This window comes from Schistocerca piceifrons, chromosome 1 (assembly GCF_021461385.2).
Source record: "Schistocerca piceifrons isolate TAMUIC-IGC-003096 chromosome 1, iqSchPice1.1, whole genome shotgun sequence".
NCBI lineage: Eukaryota > Metazoa > Arthropoda > Insecta > Orthoptera > Acrididae > Schistocerca > Schistocerca piceifrons.
In genome coordinates, this window is record NC_060138.1 from 809,704,692 (window position 1) to 809,726,255 (window position 21,564).

At 32.0% G+C, this 21,564-nt stretch overlaps 1 pseudogene; it reads right to left on the minus strand.

The window, feature by feature from the left end:
* Positions 1–2,255: 2,255 nt before the first annotated feature.
* Positions 2,256–14,737, minus strand: LOC124775309 (annotated as a pseudogene).
* Between the last annotated feature and the right edge of the window lie 6,827 nt (positions 14,738–21,564).

Consider the following 21,564-nt stretch of genomic DNA (forward strand, 5'->3'; position numbering starts at 1 on the left):
ATGAACCAACCATCAACAATTATTAACCAAACAAAGAGGGATCAAAAATATAGTTATAAATAAATACTTCAACATAAAGATAAACCAAAAGAATTTAAAAAAATCATTCCCATGAGAACGAATTATTGAAACTAAAATAGAAAGACCCAAAGCACCTTCACAAACAGAAAAAACCAAAAAAATAACAGGAAAAAAATAATCATAATCAAACTCAATAAGAAAAACAATAACCAATATAAACAAAGAAAGAACAATATATTCTAATCTCAAAATAACCATTAATAAATGCTTACGTTTAGAAGAAAAAACATAAACACCAGCAAAATAAATCAATAAAGAAGTAAAGACAGAGAATATAAACATTAATTTTAATAGTTTAAAAAAAACGCCAGTCTTGTAAACCGGAAATAAGTCCAGCCCCCACTTTTAAAACTTCGGAGGTGAAAAAGCTTTCCATCATCGGTCCCCAAAACCGTTATTTTTAATAAACTAACCCCTGAAATGATCAAAATAATAATTATATCGCTATCAAACGTAATAAATATTAATTTTATTAAATTAAGACACCCAATATCAATAATGCTTTTCATTATCCTACAAACTTTTCTAGTTGGACTAATAACAGGAACAATAATCGAAAGATATTGATTATCATATATTTTATTTTTAACGTTTCTTGGTGGTATATTAGTTCTATTTATTTATATTACGAGAATTGCATCAAACGAAATATTTCAACGTAAATCAATTACGATTATTACCTTAACAATATGAGTATTTATCATATCAACATTAATTATTTTAGATATAACTATATTTATAGACTTTTTCAAAAATACTGAAACTATAAATATTGATAATTCAATCAATTATCAAGAAATAACAATATCTTTAGAAAAACTATATAATAGACCAACACTCATTATCACAATAATAATAATAATTTATTTATTTTTAGCACTATTAGCAGTTGTTAAAATCACAAATATTAACCAGGGGCCTATTCGTAAAATAAGATAATTTACTAATAAATAAAGATTTACGATTAAGACATCCTTTAATTAAAATCATTAATAACTCTTTAGTTGATTTACCTGCACCAACAAATATTTCATTTTGATGAAATTTTGGGTCCCTACTAGGGTTATGTTTGGTAATTCAAATTGTAACTGGACTATTTTTAGCTATACATTATACATCAAATATTGAAATAGCATTTAGTAGTGTAGTTCACATCTGCCGAGATGTAAATAATGGCTGAATTATTCGAACCTTACATGCAAATGGAGCTTCTATATTTTTTATTTGTATTTATTTACATGTTGGACGAGGAATTTACTACAGATCTTACATATACATACACACCTGAATAATTGGTATAGTAATCCTATTCTTAGTTATAGAAACTGCATTTATAGGATATGTTTTACCTTGAGGTCAAATATCATTCTGAGGTGCGACAGTAATTACTAATTTATTATCAGCAATTCCATATTTAGGAACAGATTTAGTTCAATGAGTATGAGGAGGGTTTGCTGTTGATAATGCAACATTAAATCGATTCTTTACATTCCATTTTGTACTACCGTTTATTATTGCTGCAATGGCAGCAATTCATTTATTCTTCCTCCACCAAACAGGGTCTAATAACCCCTTAGGCCTAAATGGAGATATTGAAAAAATCCCATTTCACCCATACTTTATTTTCAAGGACTCTATTACATTTGTATTAATAAAATCATTATTAATTATGCTGTGCTTGATTAATCCTTATCTCCTAGGAGATCCAGATAATTTTGTACCTGCTAACCCGTTAGTAACCCCCGTCCATATTCAACCAGAATGATGTTTCTTATTTGCATACGCAAATCTACGATCAATCCCTAATAAGCTAGGAGGTGTTATTGCATTATTCTTATCAATTAGAATCTTAATAATTTTACCATTTTATAATAAAACACCATTCTGAGGTATTCAATTCTATCCTATTAATCAGATTTTATTCTGAATTATAGTAGTTGTTGTATGCTTATTAACATGAATTGGTAAACGACCTGTTGAAGAACCTTACATTATAACAGGACAAATCTTAACAATTATCTACTTTACATACTTCTTAATTAATGTACATGTTGCAAACGCATGAGATAAACTAATTAAGGAATAATAAGTTAATTAGCTTAGGAAAAGCATATGTTTTGAAAACATAAAACTCGAAGTTTAACTCTTCAATTAACTTTTCTTAAAAAATTTCACTAAATAAATGAAATAAATAAAATCTTTAAACCAACAAAGAAAATAAAAAAATTTAAAGATAAAGGCAAAAAACTTTTTCAAGCTAAGTACATTAACTTATCATAACGAAACCGTGGTAATGTCCCACGAACTCAAATAAAACCAAAGGACATTACAGCAAGCTTAATAAAAAATATAAAAGAATAAAAGTCACCACCTAAAAAAATTAAAGCAAATAATATTCTTATAAAAACAATTCTAGTATACTCAGCTAAAAAAATTAAAGTAAACCCGCCTGCACCATATTCAATATTAAAACCTGAAATTAACTCAGATTCACCTTCGGCAAAGTCAAAAGGAGTACGGTTAGTTTCAGCTAAACAAGAAGCAAAGCAAGCTAAAGCTAAAGGAAAAGAAATAATAATAAATCAACAATAAAGCTGATAATTTATAAAATCAAACATCTTAAAACTACCATTTAAAATAATTAAAGATAATAAAATTAAAGCCAAACTAACTTCGTATGAAATTGTTTGAGCAACAGAACGAAGAGAACCCAGTAAAGAATAATTTGAATTAGAAGACCAACCTGCAATTATAACAGTGTAAACACCTAATCTAGTACATCATAAAAAAGTAAAAATCCATAAGAAAAAGAACATATATAAGTTAAATAAGGGAAAATCACTCAAACAGCCAAGGAAATTATTAAATTAAAAACGGGAGAAAAATAATAAAGTAAATAATTAGATATGATAGGAACTGGCTGCTCCTCACCAATTAACTTAATAGCATCACTGAAGGGTTGAGGAATTCCTACAAAACCTACTTTATTTGGACCCTTTCGAATTTGGATGTAACCTAAAACCTTACGCTCTAATAAAGTTAAAAAATCAACACTAATTAAAGCACAAATAACTAATAAAAGAAAATTCAAAATAAACATAAATAAATCATAAAGTATCAATACTATTTGTAGAAAAAATCTACATAAATGAATTCTAAATTTAACACATTAATCTGTCAAAATAGTAATTTAATTAGTATTAATCAATAAAATAAAAAATATTTCAACCATATGGTCCTTTCATACTAATATGAATTAATAATCTTAGGATAGAAACCGACCTGGTTCACGCCAGTCTGAACCCAGATTATGTAACAATTTAAAGGTCAAACAGACCTAATTACTGGGCTACTGCACCAAAAATTTTTCTTAATCCAACATCGAGGTCGCAATCTGCTCTGTCGATATGAGCTCTCAAAAACAATTACGCTGTTATCCCTAAGGTAACTTAATCTTATGATCATAATTTATCGATCAAAACAACAAACATAAATAAATGATACAATAATGAAGAGTTTATTTATTCATCATGTCACCCCAACAAAACATCATCATTAAATATAGAAAGACAAACAAAAAACTATATAAAAATAAAATGTTAAGCTCTATAGGGTATTCTCGTCCTAAACAAAAATTTAAGCCTTTTGACTTAAAAGTTAAATTCAAAAATTTATTAAGAGACAGTTGATTTCTCGTCAAGCCATTCATTCCAGCCACTAATTAAGAGACTAATGATTATGCTACCTTTGCACAGTCAAAATACCATGGCTCTTTAAAAATCTGCTCAGTGAGCAGGCCAGACCTCAAAGTATTTTCAAGAGGACATGTTTTTGATAAACAGGCGGAAATCAATTTTGCCTAGTTCCTTATAATAAATTCACAAGGTAAAACCTGTATACAAATAAATATATTAATTCTATCATTATTACAAAAATTTTAAAATTAAATAAATAATCTTAATAAAAAACCTAAAATACTTATAAAATCAAAATAAAAAATAATGAACTAAAACGTAATCCTAGAGATAGCTGGTTTAAAGCTTACTATTATATTTTATAAAACAAATTATAGGTTATTAACTTCAAAGCTTATCCCTTAAAGAATAAATAAGTTAATATTTATACCTAAAAAATAAAATAGAAATAATTAACTTCAAAAAATTAAATTTGTTCTTAAGAAACTAGATATCTTGGGAAACGATTAACATCTCATTTCTATAAATAATTTAATAATAATTATGATACATTAACTATAAATTATTTATAAATCAACCCAAATCGAAACAAGTAAAGTAAATACTAAAATTTTGATAAACCCTGATACAAAAGGTACAATAAATAAAATCTACTTTTAAAAATTTAAAATAATATTTCATAAAACAATTACATTACTAATAAACTATAATCAAAAAAATCAATTCTACAAAATATACTACTACAAAATTCGACAAAATTATTTTTATTAAATAATTAAATAAACAAAAAATAAATATAATAAAATAAATAATCAAGATATCCTGATTTGCACAGAAAAATTTTCAGTGTAAATGAAACACTTTACTAATAAGTTATATCTTGAAACTCTTCCTAGATACACTTTCCAGTACATCTACTATGTTACGACTTATCTCATCTAAATTGGAGCTAAATTAAAATAATAAAATAGAATAATCAATAATGAGAGCGACGGGCGATGTGTACACACCTCAGACCCAATATCAGTTAAATTAAATAAATTAAATTACTATCAAATCCACCTTCATTAATAGTATTTCACCATCAAATCCGTTATAAACAAAAATCTATTGTAACCCACCTCCTCTTAATTATAAGCTGCACCTTGACCTGAAATATTTTATAATTATAAATCTTGAGAATTATAACTCTAAAAAGATTCTCTGATAACGGAGATATACAAACAAATAAATTAGGTAGAGTAAATCGTGTATTATCAATCACGGAGTAGGTTCCTCTGAATGGAATGAGATACCACCAAATTCTTTGGGTTTAAAGACCTTAACTAATAGTACCCTGGTAAATATAATTAATATTTAAAATAATAGGGTATCTAATCCTAGTGTATTATTTAAATTTCACAGATTCATAAAAAGAGCTATAAATAAATTTTAACATTTCACCTTACAAATTTATATTTTAACCCTAAAAATATAAACAACTGTTTTAACCAATAATATTCACTTGTATCAATCGTATAACCATGGCTGCTGGCACGAATTATGCCGATACTAAATCAATTGCTAAATCCAAAGTCACTTGATAATTAACTCAGATTACTGCAAAATAGAACATTTAGTTTAACAAAACTTACATAAAATACAAAGAAAAAGTGAATAAACAAGCAAGAATAAAACTTTTGGAAACAAAATAAGAAATTTAAAAATTTATAAAACTAAGAAAAAATAAAAGATTCAAATATTTAAAGAAAAAAAAGAAAAAAACACAAAAGATGACAAAAAAAAGTAACGCACCCTCGAATGACCACAACAACTTCTCTATTATATATAAATAAAGATTAATATGGAACCTGTATACCAATAAATGTATTATATTCTCTCTTATTTAATCTTTCTTTTCACTAATAATAAAGAAAGATAAAATAATATAATAAATAGATTTTATACAATGATGTAAATTAATGTAATATGTTATTAATATAAAATTAACTATATATTAAGTTAACTTAAATATTAATTAGTTAAATAATCTAATTATAGAAAATATATTGAATTCTATTATTATAATTAATATAATTATTTATATTAATATAATATTTTATATTTAATAATATTAATTATATTTATTATATCCAATTATAATAATATTTAATATTAATTTACATATTATTATATAATTTATAATATAATAACCTATTTTAAGATAGAAACATAAGTAGCTATAATCCTAGGTTAATAAATGTATTAAAATAAGCATTTAATAATAATAAAATAACATTATAGGTATTTAAATTTAATTAAATGTAATATATTAATATAAATTATTTATTATATATAATATATATTCAAATTATCCTAGCCGAGATAAATTAATTAGAAATAACCGAAATAATACAAAAACAAATTTTAAAAAAAATTTTTTATTTATATATGTAATATAAATGAAGTGCCTGATTAAAGGGTTACCTTGATAGGGTAAATCAAGTAAATAAAATTACCTTCATTAAAAATTACATAAGACAGAATTAAACTACCTCCTTTAGTATCAAAAACTAACGTGCATCATACACCTTAATGTAAAAAGGTAAGCTAAACAAGCTAATGGGTTCATACCCCATTTATAGAGGTAGCAATCCTCTCCTTTTTAATGACCAACAACTCTACAAAACTTCTCTTCCTATCAACATTAATGATAGGAACGATCCTGTCCATTTCATCAAACTCCTGATTTGGAGTTTGAATAGGACTTGAGATCAACTTACTTTCATTTATTCCGCTCCTAACAAGAAATAAAAATATAATAATAAATGAATCATCAATTAAATATTTTATTGTCCAAGCAATAGCAACGACAATACTATTATTTTCAATTTCGCTGATTCAAATAAAGTATCCAATAGGATGAGAAACAGAATTTATTCCATCAATAATAATTAGATCTAGATTATTATTAAAGATCGGGGCTGCACCCTTTCATTTCTGATTTCCAGAAGTAATAGGAGCTTCAAGATGAAATAACTGTTTAACACTAATAACATGACAAAAAATTGCCCCAATAATGGTATTATCTTATTGTATTCAACTGAGAACTTTCATTTGAACAATTATCATTCTAAGAATTATTATTGGGGCAATAGGTGGTTTAAATCAAACATCTCTATGACAACTTCTAGCATATTCCTCAATTAGACATTTAGGGTGAATAATTAGATCCCTAACAGTTAGAGAAAACATCTGAGAACTATACTTTATTATTTACTCACTATTAAGATTAATTATGGTCTTATTATTTAAGCAAATAAATCTATTTTTTATAAACCAAATTTATTCAGCCAGAAATATAAAAACTGAAATTAAATTCATAATATTTTTATCTCTTCTATCACTAGGTGGTTTACCACCATTCCTTGGATTTCTGCCAAAATGAACTGTAATACAATCATTAATAGAAAATAACATAACAACTATTATAACCATTATGGTTGTATTAACTACAATTACACTTTATTATTGTATACGTATTAGATTCTCAGCCCTAATTATGTCATACACAGAGAATTCATGATCTATAAAAATAAAGTCTCAAAAATCAAGAATTATTCTTCCTATAACAGTAATAATTTCAACAATAGGATTAATCTCAACATCAACCTTAATCTCATTATACTAAGGACTTAAGTTAACTAAACTAATAACCTTCAAAGTTATAATTAAAAGAATAATCTTTTAGGCCTTAGTAAAATTTTACACCTCTAGAATTGCAGTCTAGAATCATAATTGAATATAAGGCCTAAAACATGGTAAGAGAGAAACATCTCATAAGTAGATTTACAGTCTACCACCTTAAATTCAGCCATCTTACCGCAAAAATCATTATTCTCAACAAACCATAAGGATATTGGTACTTTATACTTCTTATTTGGAGCGTGAGCAGGAATAGTAGGAACATCAATAAGAATACTTATTCGTGCTGAACTTGGTCAACCAGGATCTCTAATTGGAGATGACCAAATTTATAATGTTATTATTACAGCCCATGCATTTGTAATAACTTTTTTATAGTAATACCTATTATAATTGGTGGATTTGGTAATTGACTAGTACCATTAATAATTCGTGCACCAGATATAGCGTTCCCACGAATAAATAATATAAGTTTTTGATTACTACCGCCTTCACTAACCCTTCTTCTTACATCTTCTATAGTAGATAACGGTGCTGGTACAGGATGAACAGTTTGCCCTCCTCTTGCAGGAGCTATCGCACATGGAGGGGCATCTGTAGACCTAGCTATTTTTTCACTTCATTTAGCAGGTGTATCATCTATTCTTGGTGCAGTAAACTTCACTACAACAGCAATTAATATACGATCAGAAAGTATAACTCTAGATCAAACACCTTTATTTGTATGGTCTGTAGCTATTACAGCCCTTTTCCTCCTTTTATCGCTTCCAGTATTAGCAGGGGCTATTACTATACTATTAACAGATCGAAATTTAAATACATCATTCTTTGACCCTGCAGGAGGGGGTGACCCAATTCTATATCAACACCTATTTTGATTCTTTGGGCACCCAGAAGTTTACATTTTAATTCTTCCAGGATTTGGAATTATTTCTCACATTGTATGTGAAGAAAGAGGAAAAATTGAATCATTTGGAACATTAGGTATAATTTATGCTATATTATCAATTGGACTAATAGGATTTATTGTATGAGCACATCACATATTCACAGTAGGAATAGATGTTGACACACGAGCATACTTTACATCAGCAACAATAATTATTGCTGTACCTACAGGAATTAAGGTATTCAGATGATTAGCTATACGATATGGAACTAAATTCAAATTCAATCCACTGCTATTATGAGCTTTAGGATTTATTTTTCTATTCACAATTGGTGGACTAACAGGATTAGTATTAGCAAATTCATCACTTGACATCGTATTACATGATACATATTATGTAGTATCCCACTTCCATTATGTATTATCCACAGGAGCAGTATTTGCAATCATAGAAGGTGTTATTCAATGATACCCATTATTTACAGGATTAACTATAAATAATACATGAAATAAAATCCAATTTACAATTATATTTATTGGAGTAAACTTAACATTCTTCCCTCAACACTTCCTATTACTAGCAGGAATACCACGACAATATTCAGACTATCCAGATGCATATACATCATGAAATGTAGTGTCAAGAATTGGGTCTACAATTTCTATTGTAGGAATCATTATATTCATTGCAATTATATGAGAAAGAAAGGTTACAAACCGAGCAATCATATTTAGAGCTAATATAAGAAGATCAACAGAATGACTACAAAATAACCCGCCTGCAGAACACAGTTACTCAGAACTACCATTAATTTCTAGATTCTAATATGTCAGATTAGTGCAGTAGATTTAAGCTCTACAAATAAAGGTTTGACCTTTTATTAGAAAAATTCATTAATGGCAACATGATCAAATTTATCCCTTCAAGATGGAGCTTCACCATTAATGGAGCAACTATCATTCTTCCATGATCATACTATGGTCGTATTATTATTAATTACAGTAATTGTAGGTTATGCCCTATGTTATATATTATTCATTGCCTATACAAACCGAAACATACTTCACGGACATTTAATTGAAACAATCTGAACAGCACTACCAGCAATTACACGAATTTTTATTGTACTCCCATCATTACGACTACTATATTTACTAGATGATTCAGTAGACGCAATAATCACAATTAAAACAATTGGACGACAATGATACTGAAGATATGAATATTCAGACTTCATAGATGTAGAATTTGACACTTACATAACACCAGAACAAGACCTAGGAAACGACGGATTTCGACTTCTAGATGTAGATAACCAAACAATTCTACCAATAAATACGGAAGGATGAGTATTAACAAGAGCATCAGACGTTCTACACTCATGAGCAGTACCTGCATTAGGGGTTAAAACTGACGCAACGCCAGGTCGACTAAACCAAGAAACATTTACAATAAACCGTCCTGGACTGTTCTTTGGACAATGCTCAGAAATCTGTGGAGCAAACCACAGATTCATACCAATTGTAATTGAAAGAGCTTCAGTAAACTTATTTATCAAGTGATTATCTTAGATAATAAAGGAGTTAGTTAAAATGTATAACATTAGAGTGTCAATCTAAAATAACTAAATAATTAGTACACCTTGAAATACATCGGATGACTGAAAGTAAGTAATGGTCTCTTAAACCAAAAAATAGTAAATTAACGACTACTTCTGATAGGGAAATTTAATCCAAATCCCTCAAATATCCCCTCTCATATGATTCTCCCTATTCATTATATTTTCGACTACATTAATTTTATTTAATCAAATAAACTTTTTCTCATTTAAACCAATTCTTATTAAAAGAGCAGAAAAAAGAACAATTGATATAAAAAACTTGAATTGAAAATGATAACAAACTTATTTTCAACATTTGATCCATCAACTAATATCTTCAATTTATCATTAAATTGAACTAGAACATTCTTAGGATTATTATTAATCCCATCAATGTTTTGACTTACACCATCACGAATTAATATTATTTGAAATAAACTAAACTTAACCTTACACAATGAATTTAAAACATTACTAGGACCAAAATCATTTAATGGAATAACATTCAGCTTCATTTCAATCTTTATTATAATACTATTTAATAATTTCATAGGATTATTCCCTTACATCTTTACTAGAACAAGACATTTAGCATTAACATTTGCAATCGCTCTACCTATATGATTGAGATTTATGTTATTTGGATGAATTAATCATACCAATCACATATTTACACACCTTGTTCCTCAAGGAACACCACCTGCATTAATATCATTTATAGTATTAATTGAAACAATTAGAAATGTCATTCGACCAGGTATGCTAGCAGTACGACTAGCAGCAAATATAATTGCAGGACACTTACTATTAACATTATTAGGACATACAGGACCATCTATAGCAATAAACTTAATTTCACTATTAATTATTGGACAAATACTTCTGTTAATTCTAGAATCAGCAGTAGCAATAATTCAAGCTTATGTTTTCTCAATTTTAAGAACTTTATATTCTAGAGAAGTATACTAAACCTATGTTAACAACTCACTCAAACCACCCATTCCACTTAGTAGATTACAGACCTTGACCATTAACAGGAGCAATTGGAGCAATAGTTCTAGTATCAGGATTAGCAAAATGATTTCACCTATTTAACATTAACTTATTTATAATCGGATTTGGAATTACCCTACTAGCTATAATCCAATGATGACGAGATGTAGTACGAGAAGGAACATACCAAGGACGACATACGGGATTTGTATCAATTGGATTACGATGAGGAATAATTTTATTTATTGCATCAGAAGTACTATTCTTTGTTTCACTTTTCTGAGCATTTTTTAGAAGAAGAATAGCACCTACTATTGAACTAGGGATATTATGACCCCCAATAGGAATCCAACCTTTTAATCCTATACAAATTCCATTACTTAATACAGCTATTCTTTTGGCATCTGGAGTAACAGTAACATGAGCACATGATAGTTTAATAGAATCTAATCATACTCAAGCATTACAAGGACTATTCTTCACAGTATTATTAGGACTATACTTCACTATACTTCAAGCATATATATATATATATATATATATATATATATATATATATCCCTTTTTATTGTACAATTTCGTATCAGTTATCTTTTGTCACAAATCTCAATATTCAGATTACAATTCATCAAACAATGCTCAGGCTAATCGGCTCGAAGACAATCTCGGAAGTTTTTTTCTAACACCCACCAGAGAGAGTACTACAAAGAATAATTATGCGCTCATGGCATAGCTATTGTATGAAACTACTTTGCGCATGGATTCTGCGAGTATAAAGACAGAAAATTAGTAAACATCATTCAAGGGTAGAATTGTATCAGAATAATTCATCGAATATAAAGAGATATTACAATTGCCTCTCGCAGTGAGCAAAGTTAATGATAATACACTTTGCGAGCTAACGGAAAAAAATTGTTGGGTTGTTTATTCAAAAGAGGAATATTTTGAATCAATAGAATTTTACTATAGAGAGTATGGGTAGCACGTTAAGACAGTAAGTTACGAAAATACCTAAGCTGTAGCTTTTACATGTACCGGGGTATACCTGCATCCCGAGTACATAACCAGGGAAAATGTAGATTTGCGTAATTACGAAAAAGGTCTATCCATTTGGGAACTGGCCTTCACAGGGAAGCCCTGGAAAACCCGGAAGAATAGACCACAGCTCAGGTATCAAAGAAGATAGGAAATCCTAAAGCCAGTTATTTAGAAATATATAGAAGCTTCATAGATTAGATCGAAGGAAAAGTGCCTCATAGCCAAAAAAGTTTTACAATATTGCTCAAAAAAAATTTCAAAATTGTTCTTTCGACGATGTAGCCGGCGATCTCGTTGTGAAGTCGATGGAACAGGAACACTGGGTACGGACAGCGGGTAGGCGGCGTACAGCGTTTGGTGGAGGTGGTACGGAGAACAGTCGATGGCTTATGGTACAGGACAGAAGACGGTAATGTGCCGTAGAAACAGCAAGATGATCTCAGGAACAGATGGTCAGGGACGTGAACATGGAACAGGTTTAAAGGGGAATAAGAAAAGGTTCTAACTGAATAAATCACTGGAAGAGAGTGGATTAAGGCAAGGAAGTCCATATTTCATCGTTGAACTCACAATCGGAGTGGATTATTATATTCTTCCATCTGTACTAGACTGGAACATCCATCAGTCCTGACAATCGCGAATTTTTTTGTAGTTCTCAATACCAAAGTTGTTTTGCATTACAAATGCTGATTGTCCTAAACCTTGCCAAATAGACTGTGAGCATTTAAATTTTGTTGTAGCTCATATCGAATGTATTCCTCTAAAAAAAGTTTTTATCTAATCTTCGTTTTGTTATAGTGCAGGTGGAAGTAGAGCATTGAATCTGTCCGAGGTTTGCTTTCAATTACGAAATGAGGGATAAAATTTAAGTTTACACTTGATGAAAAATTTTAAACATAGGCATATGACACTGACTCCACAAAAGTTTCTAGAAAAAATTCTCAGAAAAATTTCCATTATTCTTATAATTAATTGATTTATAGATCCACCTGCAAATAAATATCATTAATGATGACATATGTTCATTTAAAAAATCAGCCACTCCCTGAATCTTCTTCATTCTCTCATGAACATTTATGGAAATATATTTCAACAATTATGTCCATAATATAAAACACACAAAGTGCTAATCTTAAAATGATAATTAAAATTCTTAAATTAATTCTCCTGGTAAAGAAGGCATAATGAAAAATCTATAAATTATAATAATTTTTTTGGCGCAACCAGAGAGTTTCTTCAATTGTTTGCAGCAGTGACATTATCGACTGTTGCTTCATTTCACAGTTCATGTGTTTTCTTGCGTGAACAGCGCACATTATACACACAGCGTATTTACCTACATATCCCGCACTGTTCAAGTTTCACACGCAATTCTCACATAAGTGCCGTGTCTTGAGGAAATGTAGATGCACTTTCATTGTATATCACTATGGCTTCTGCTCATAGTCCACACTTACAAACACTGGTAATTAACAAATTCTTCTACCTATCTTAAAATTTTGTGCTAAACTATCACAGGAGTAATCTCACTGTCTCTTAACCTATCACAGGAGTAATCTCACCGTCTCTTAACCTATCACAGGAGTAATCTCACTGTCTCTTACCCTCTAAACAACAGAAACATCTTGATGTTTATAAACACATTCGACTCATAGTCCAATTCCACTCTAAATTCTTCTCCATATTTGGTATCACAGATCTACGACCCTTCAAAAAATTTCTTAATACCATTATGCAGGAATAATCCCTTTATTCTTTTCGATTCTGGATATGCCAACAAGTATGATCCAGGATTTGTTATATTTACAATAACATATGGTCCGGTGTAAATAATATTCCATATCTTTATGTTCTTCATCGGTTTCAAGGAATGGATGTGTCGCCTCAATAAAACCTTTTCTCCAAGATGAAACGTTTGAATCAGGTGAATCCGTTTATCATACGTCAATTTCCATTGTATTGCCTTTTTAGTTACATTGACAAGTGCGAGTCGAATCTTTTCCTCAAATTTTAAATTCTGGTCTTCATACTTTGGCAGATGATTTATACAGAAGTTCTTTTCAATCTGACTAAACATAAACAGCAAAAATCCTTTCCAAAATATGCAAATGCTCTTCCCATATTTTCGTGGCTGTTAATAAGTCGTCAACAAACACAGTTATACGACTACGCAGTTCTGGTCCAAGAACATAATCCAACGCTGAAATAAATATTCCGGCACTAATATTAAGTCCGAACGGGACAACTCTAAATTGGTAACTTCTCCCGGCATAGATAAATGCAGTATATTTCCTAGATTCTTCATCCATTTGGACCTGCCAGTACGAACTTCTCAAATCAGCACTAGTTAAGTACGAAACATCCTGGAAATTTTGAATTAATTCATCTATATTTTCCGGATGAGTTCTTACAGGTACTATTATTTTATTAATTTCTCTCGCATCCAGAACTAATCTTACATTGCCTCCAGGTTTTGGAACGACTAAGAGCGGAGAACAATATGGACTAGTTGATGGCTCAATCAAGTACTATTCTAACATTCTATTTATCTCCCTTTGAACAGATTGTTTTAAACGCCAGGGGATCGTATAGTGCGTGTAACGGTAATTATGATGTGGCTTCACTTGTAGGTGACAAATATTCCCTTTAATAATTCCTGGTTTCTCATCAAAAATCTCTTCATATGCCTCCAACAAATAATGAAGCTGCTGCCTTTGTTCTCCGGTAAGCTGATTTGATTCACTAGCTTTTATCATTGTTGTTTGATTAAAGTCCTTCTGTTGCATCAAATCCTTTGAAAGCTCCTTCCAACGACCGTTTGTAGTGTCAATTAAATGAATTATGGCACCGCGACAATATTTCTCATGCACCGTCTCCTTTCTATTTAAATCCAGTGCTATCTCTTCTGCATTTAATCTAAATTTAACTATTCCTTCCAAAAAATCAATCTGACAATCGTACTCCTGCATACTCCCAATACCAAGAATACAGTCCACTAATAACTTCTCCACTACAAGGAACGTGCATTTTATTGCTACATTTCCAATTTTCATCTCTAACTGTGTTTGTATTTTGACATTGGGAGAGCGTGCTCCAATAGCTCCGATGATTTTGCCGTTCTGTACCGGCAAAATTGGTACCTTCTCCTTCCTAATAATTCTCCTAAAAAGAGAGCCTGAGATGACATTGGCAGAAGCAGCGGTGTTTAATATCATATTCGTTGGAACTTCCTCTATTTCATCAAATACTTCCGATACCGGAACACTCGATCTGTCATTCTGACACGTTATCAAATCTTTTGTTAACTCTTCAGTCAACAGCTCACCATCATTATAACTTAACAATTGTAATTTTACTGTTTCGCCCCTAACAGATCCCCTGACCGCTCCTCTGGGGCACGATGCGGTCATGTTTAGTTTGACTGATTGTTGGTCCAATGGATATTTGTCTCTTGAGGTACTTCAGTGATTATCGGTTGTTGTGATGAATTCCGTCTATATTGTCTTGCTTGATTCGTGTAGTTATTGTTGTTGTTCTGCTGGTGTTGGCACAACTGTCTTGTGTTGCCATACGTTGGATTATATCGATTAAAATTCCTATTGTTCCTAAAATAGCCCCTCGCTGCACCATTACTAAAGTTTCCATTATGGTAATAATTATTGTTTGCGTTTTGTCCATTTCTAAGTCTCCTCGGAGAGTGTAGTTAGTTATGATTATTGTTACTGCTTCCATTACTGCCATTCCCATTCGAGTTGCAGCTCGGATTCGCTTCTATTGCTCTTCTTTGATATGACATTTCTCTTGACCTTTTATTGTCCTCCTCAATTATAGCAATATAATCAAGTGTAGTCATAAATGACTCTCTATCCTTATCATTTATATATAACAGCTGATTCCTTATACTGGTGGATAGTCTGGACTTGAGTATCCTAAGCATATCCGGCAAAGGAATCGGTACATCCCAATACAAAGATTTATTAATGTATTTCTCAAAATATCTCTTTAGAGATCCTCTAGAAAATGAGAAACGCTCAGGATATAATACTTCCTGCCTAAGTCTTTCTTGTATTCCAGCGGACCAATATTTTGCTAGAAAAGCCTGCTCAAATTCTTTATAACATTTACAAGATGTTTCTCCGGATGCCCACAATGCTCCTGATACATGTATATATCCAGATACGAAACTAATATTTTGCCATTCTGTCCAAGATCGTGGAAATAGACCTCTGAAAATTCGAATAAAGACTACAGGTGTAAGTAGGCTGTTTAGGTTTTTTTTATGGTAACGCCACCTCTGTATGAAAATCACTGGCTGTGCTGTGTGCAGTCTGTGGCTGCTTTGCATTGTTGTAATACTCGCCATTGTAGTGTTAGGCAGCTGGCTGTGAACAGTGCGTAGCGTTGCGCAGTTGGAGGTGAGCCGCCAGCAGTGGTGGATGTGGGGAGAGAAATGGCGGAGTTTTGAAATTTGCCATGAACTGCTATATTTATATATGATGATATCAAGGTAAATACACTGTTTGTTCTCTATTAATATCTTTCATTTGCTAACTATCCCTATCAGTAGTTAGTGCCTTCCATAGTTTGAATCTTTTATTTAGCTGGCAGTAGTGGCGCTCGCTGTATTGCAGTAGCTTGAGCAGCGAAGATTTTTGTGAGGTAAGTGATTTGTGAAAGAAATAGTTTAATGTTAGTCAGGGCCATTCTTTTGTAGGGAATTTTGAAAGTCAGATTGCGTTGCGCTAACAAAATATTGTGTGTCAGTTTAAGCACAGTCCTGTATAGTTGTTCAAAGGGGAAGTTTCATATGTCGACCCTTAGCCGAGGATACCTCACTGGGATCTTCTGATTTTTTCTTGTAGTTTGTGTAATTAGTGTAGATTTTGTTTATTGCTAGCGCGTAATCATAGAGAAAATCTCTTTTGTAGTTGCAGTCTCTCATTGTTGTACAGTAAAACAGTTGTGGCATGCATGTAGATTTGCACCAAGTATTTCGCAGCTGCAATTAACTAAATATTATTTTCAGTGCTATGTTAATGTGTTCTCTTATTTTTGATCTTCAAATTGTGTTTTTCTGTGTTGTCGTGTGAAATACTGTGACAATAATGGCGTGTGAAAAACGTAATACTAGACTCCAAAGTAAACTGAGAAATGACAGTGAAAATGAAAGCAGTGTGTTAGCGCCACCGAGTAATGAATTCACTGATGTTCAAAGTAGTAATTTGGTAATTGTGCATAGGGAAATGGAGCGGGCTGCAAACAATGGTGTAGACAGTGGAACAGGTAGTGAACAGGGAAGCATTATCGATCGATCGGTCGGCAACAGCTCGCCTCAGAAATTCGAAATGACAGGACACAATTTCGCAAATACTGTAGATTCAGGTTTTGGGTCATCACCGTTTTCTCAAATAAGTCAAGACACATTTTCTGCTTGTCAAAATGTGAATGTTGCCGGTGCAAATGCACTGCCGAAAAGCATAGAGAAACAGATTCCAGACACTAATACATTATTATTGCAATTAATGCAACAAATGGAACAAAATCAGAGACAAATGGGACAAAATCTTAAAAAGTTAGACACAGTGGAACAAAATCTTAAAAAGTTAGACACAATGGAACAACATCAGAGACAAACACAGCAACAGTTAGACACAATGGAACAAAATCTTAAGAAGTTAGACTCATTGGAACAAACACTTGAACAAACACGTGAAGATTTAACTACTGAGTTACATAACATTGAATCGAAATGTCAAAAAGTCTGTAATGACGTAAAAACACAAATTTGTGAGCATTTTCAACCTATTTTTTCGCAGCATGAAAATGCATTACAGAATCACGAAGCAGCCATAAAAGAACTGCAAACCATTGTTCATGAAAATCATGAGACCTTGTGGGCTAAAATTGACTCAGTTGCATCTACTGATTCGGTTACGCAACTTGCAAAAACTCAGGAAAACCTAAAGGACACAGTAGATTCGATTTCAACACAAATGGACACTCTGAAACTTGGTTCAGAAAAACACACTGAGGAAATGTGTTCACTATCGGAGAAAGTAGCCGAACTTTCGCATCAGGTCACTAACTTATCTACAAAGGTAGATGATAATCTGAATGACACAGAAGAGTGCAAACAAATTAGGAAATTCTAACAAAATCAGAATCAGATTAATACGCAACACCAAAGAGAAATCCGGGAAGTACAAGATCAGCTGACACAGTTAATACAAGAATTACGTATTTCAGAGGATACTCGCGCCCCAATACGGGAAGAGGGACACAGAAATACGGAACAGCCACAAAATAATAACACAGGGCATTTCGGAAGTTATGAAAGAAATTGGAAATGTGCACCGAATTTTGAGATGGAACGGCCGACACGACCTAACAATGACCGATATGCGACTCGCCGACATGATGATTTTGACTATAAGCTGTTCATTACTACACGTAAATTCAAAACATTTAAGAATTCTGGCAACGACATTCATCCACAAGCATGGCTCCATCAATTCTCGCATTGTTTTCCTCCCAACTGGTCGTTAGAACACAGATTAGAATTTATGTGTGGCTACTTGGAGAATGAACCAGCTGTAAGAATGCGATCGGTAATTCACGATTGCCACAGTGAAGGAGAGTTTTACCATGCCTTCCTCTCAGCATATTGGTCTCAAGCCACACAAGAGCGAGTAAAACATAGCATCATAATGATGAAACGTTTCGAACAATCTGAATTTTCCAGTCTTATGAAATATTTTGAAGACATGTTGCATAAGAATCAATATCTTTCAAACCCATACAATCCCTCAGAACTCATCCGCATTTGCTTAATCAAACTGCCCAAATCAATTTGTAAAATTTTTTTGTGGGGAGCATGGGGGCTATGTAAGTAGGCTGTTTAGGTTTTTTTATTGGTAACGCCACCTCTGTATAAAAATCACTGGCTGTGCTGTGTGCAGTCTGTGGCTGCTTTGCATTGTTGTACTACTCGCCATTGTAGTGTTAGGCAGCTGGCTGTGAACAGTGCGTAGCGTTGCGCAGTTGGAGGTGAGCCGCCAGCAGTGGTGGATGTGGGGAGAGAGATGGCGGAGTTTTGAAATTTGCCATGAACTGCTATATTTATATATGATAATATCAAGGTAAATACACTGTTTGTTCTCTATTAATATCTTTCATTTGCTAACTATCCCTATCAGTAGTTAGTGCCTTCCATAGTTTGAATCTTTTATTTAGCTGGCAGTAGTGGCGCTCGCTGTATTGCAGTAGCTTGAGCAGCGAAGATTTTTGTGAGGTAAGTGATTTGTGAAAGGAATAGTTTAATGTTAGTCAGGGCCATTCTTTTGTAGGGAATTTTGAAAGTCAGATTGCGTTGGGCTAACAAAATATAGTGTGTCAGTTTAAGCACAGTCCTGTATAGTTGTTCAAAGGGGAAGTTACATTTCATTCCATTGCTGTAATCTGTAACACCTGAGGGTATAATTACATTAATCCTCAGGGGGGTACACGCCTACTTTGTGTACCATGTGTTTGGCAAGCACAAGGAACCCTAGCTAATATGGTATTTGCTTATACAACTTTACACATCGGTACCATATTTCTCTAACACACAAATTACACAGCTATCTGATCATTTAACTGAGAGAGACAAACATTTATTTTACTATATCAGTGACAGATGTTTACGTAATTACACAGTTGGATAACTTCACACTTATGAAACTGTATTTTGTCTGCACTTTGTAAACTGTTCATATTTTTTCGGAATCATTGTGATACTATGAGAGCTTTAAATGATGTATTTGGTATGAGATCATGATTTTTAAAGTACGTTTGAGGCAGCTGACACTTTTGACATGAGCAGAGAATTCTTTTAGGCTTAGAAATTATTGGAGGAAGCTACGACGATTTTGAGATTTGACTGAGGTGTTATGATGTTATTTTTACGACGACGATGTGTATTATGCTGCTGAGGTATGTTTATGATTAATAGGCTCAGGTTATATGAGTTATTTGATTATGCTTCATATTTATAATGACGAAATATTGACGAGTGTCGATGGATACGTATATGTGTAATAAGGTAAGGAGTAATGAATAGTGGGTAGGGACTCTTGACTTGTGAAACAGGATGTTGGAAACCAAGAATCGTACTTTAAGAGTTATGAAATGTGTGTAAATGCATGACTGTATCACAATGCTGACGAATATTTTATTTGGACACTTATATTTATAGGATTTTCTTTCTACAGATTTGCAACGCTAATTCTTGACCTGTGAAATATTTTTATGTGAGACTGTCACTGTAGCGGAAACTGGTGTCGTAAATATTTCCGTAAGAAAGTTAAGTGACCACCTGCACGTAATGCGTTGTGGGCACGCAGCTGTGTCAAACACCTGGAGAACAAGCCATTAGGGTGTGCCTTTCCGGAAGCACAGGTAGAAAAAAAAAAGGAAAAAAGGCAGGCCTTTAGCCTCGCCATTGACATTCCTTTAGAGAAAATATTGCAAATGCGACACCCTCATTACTTCCATTAACCTTGCTATTGACATTCCTTTGTAGAAAGCATCGCAAATATTACACGCTCATTACCTGAAAACATATGATTACTCGTACTTTGTGCTAATTACTGCAATGCTTATGAATTGATGGGAAATATTCGTACATCTGCACACCTGATTATGACAAGTGGCTTTCTATGAGAGTTGAGAACTACTGACTTACGAAATGCCACATGACTATTGAATGATGTTTTTATGCTTTGGTTTGCGTAATTGCTTATTTCATTTGACATCTGTTTTCCAGCTGTGTTGCAGCATTGGTTTCATAAAATAAAATTAAATGCATTTGCTAATGTGAACACTTCCTGTCAACAGATCTATTAAATAATAATTTTGTGATCCACATTCTTCAAAAAAGGAGCGCTTGGAAAGGAAAGAACAATAAGAAGGGACTAGTAACAGTAACACGTAATTTTCTTCTCAAGTACATGGTAATATTTCTTTTACAATAAGTTGTTGTGGTGCACCACTTTAATTACTTAGACATTAAGATGTGATTATACATTTCCCTTATCTGCATTGTTATCTTTAGTGTACTACTTTTTCTGCTTGAGCTATGTCATGTTTAGATATAAACTGCTGTTTGCGAGGCATAGTGTTACTGAATTTGACTTTGTGTTACTCTGCTAAGCCAGTTTTACTACTCATTTATTTTTCTCGTTGCTGCACATTGCCTCATATTAGTTGTAATGTTGAATTGCTTGGTAATTTAGATTTACTGTAGCTTGCTTTGAGATTTTCCATTTTTTTTCATTGCTGTTTATATTAATTGTTTTATGTGCTGCTGCATTGCCTCGTCCCTTAGTTTAGCATCTGAGCTCAGTAGATTTAAGTTAGCTTAAGAGGGGGTAGACTGTATAAGAAACTAACTATTATAAATTTATAAGAAATAGGATACTGCACAGTGGAGAAAAAGTATTATTGACAGAGGATCTGAACAAAATACAGAAGGCAGGCTTAGATAGGACTGTTTGGGAATAATGATGAACAAAGGGAGCTCTCCATGCAAAATACTGCAGTAAAA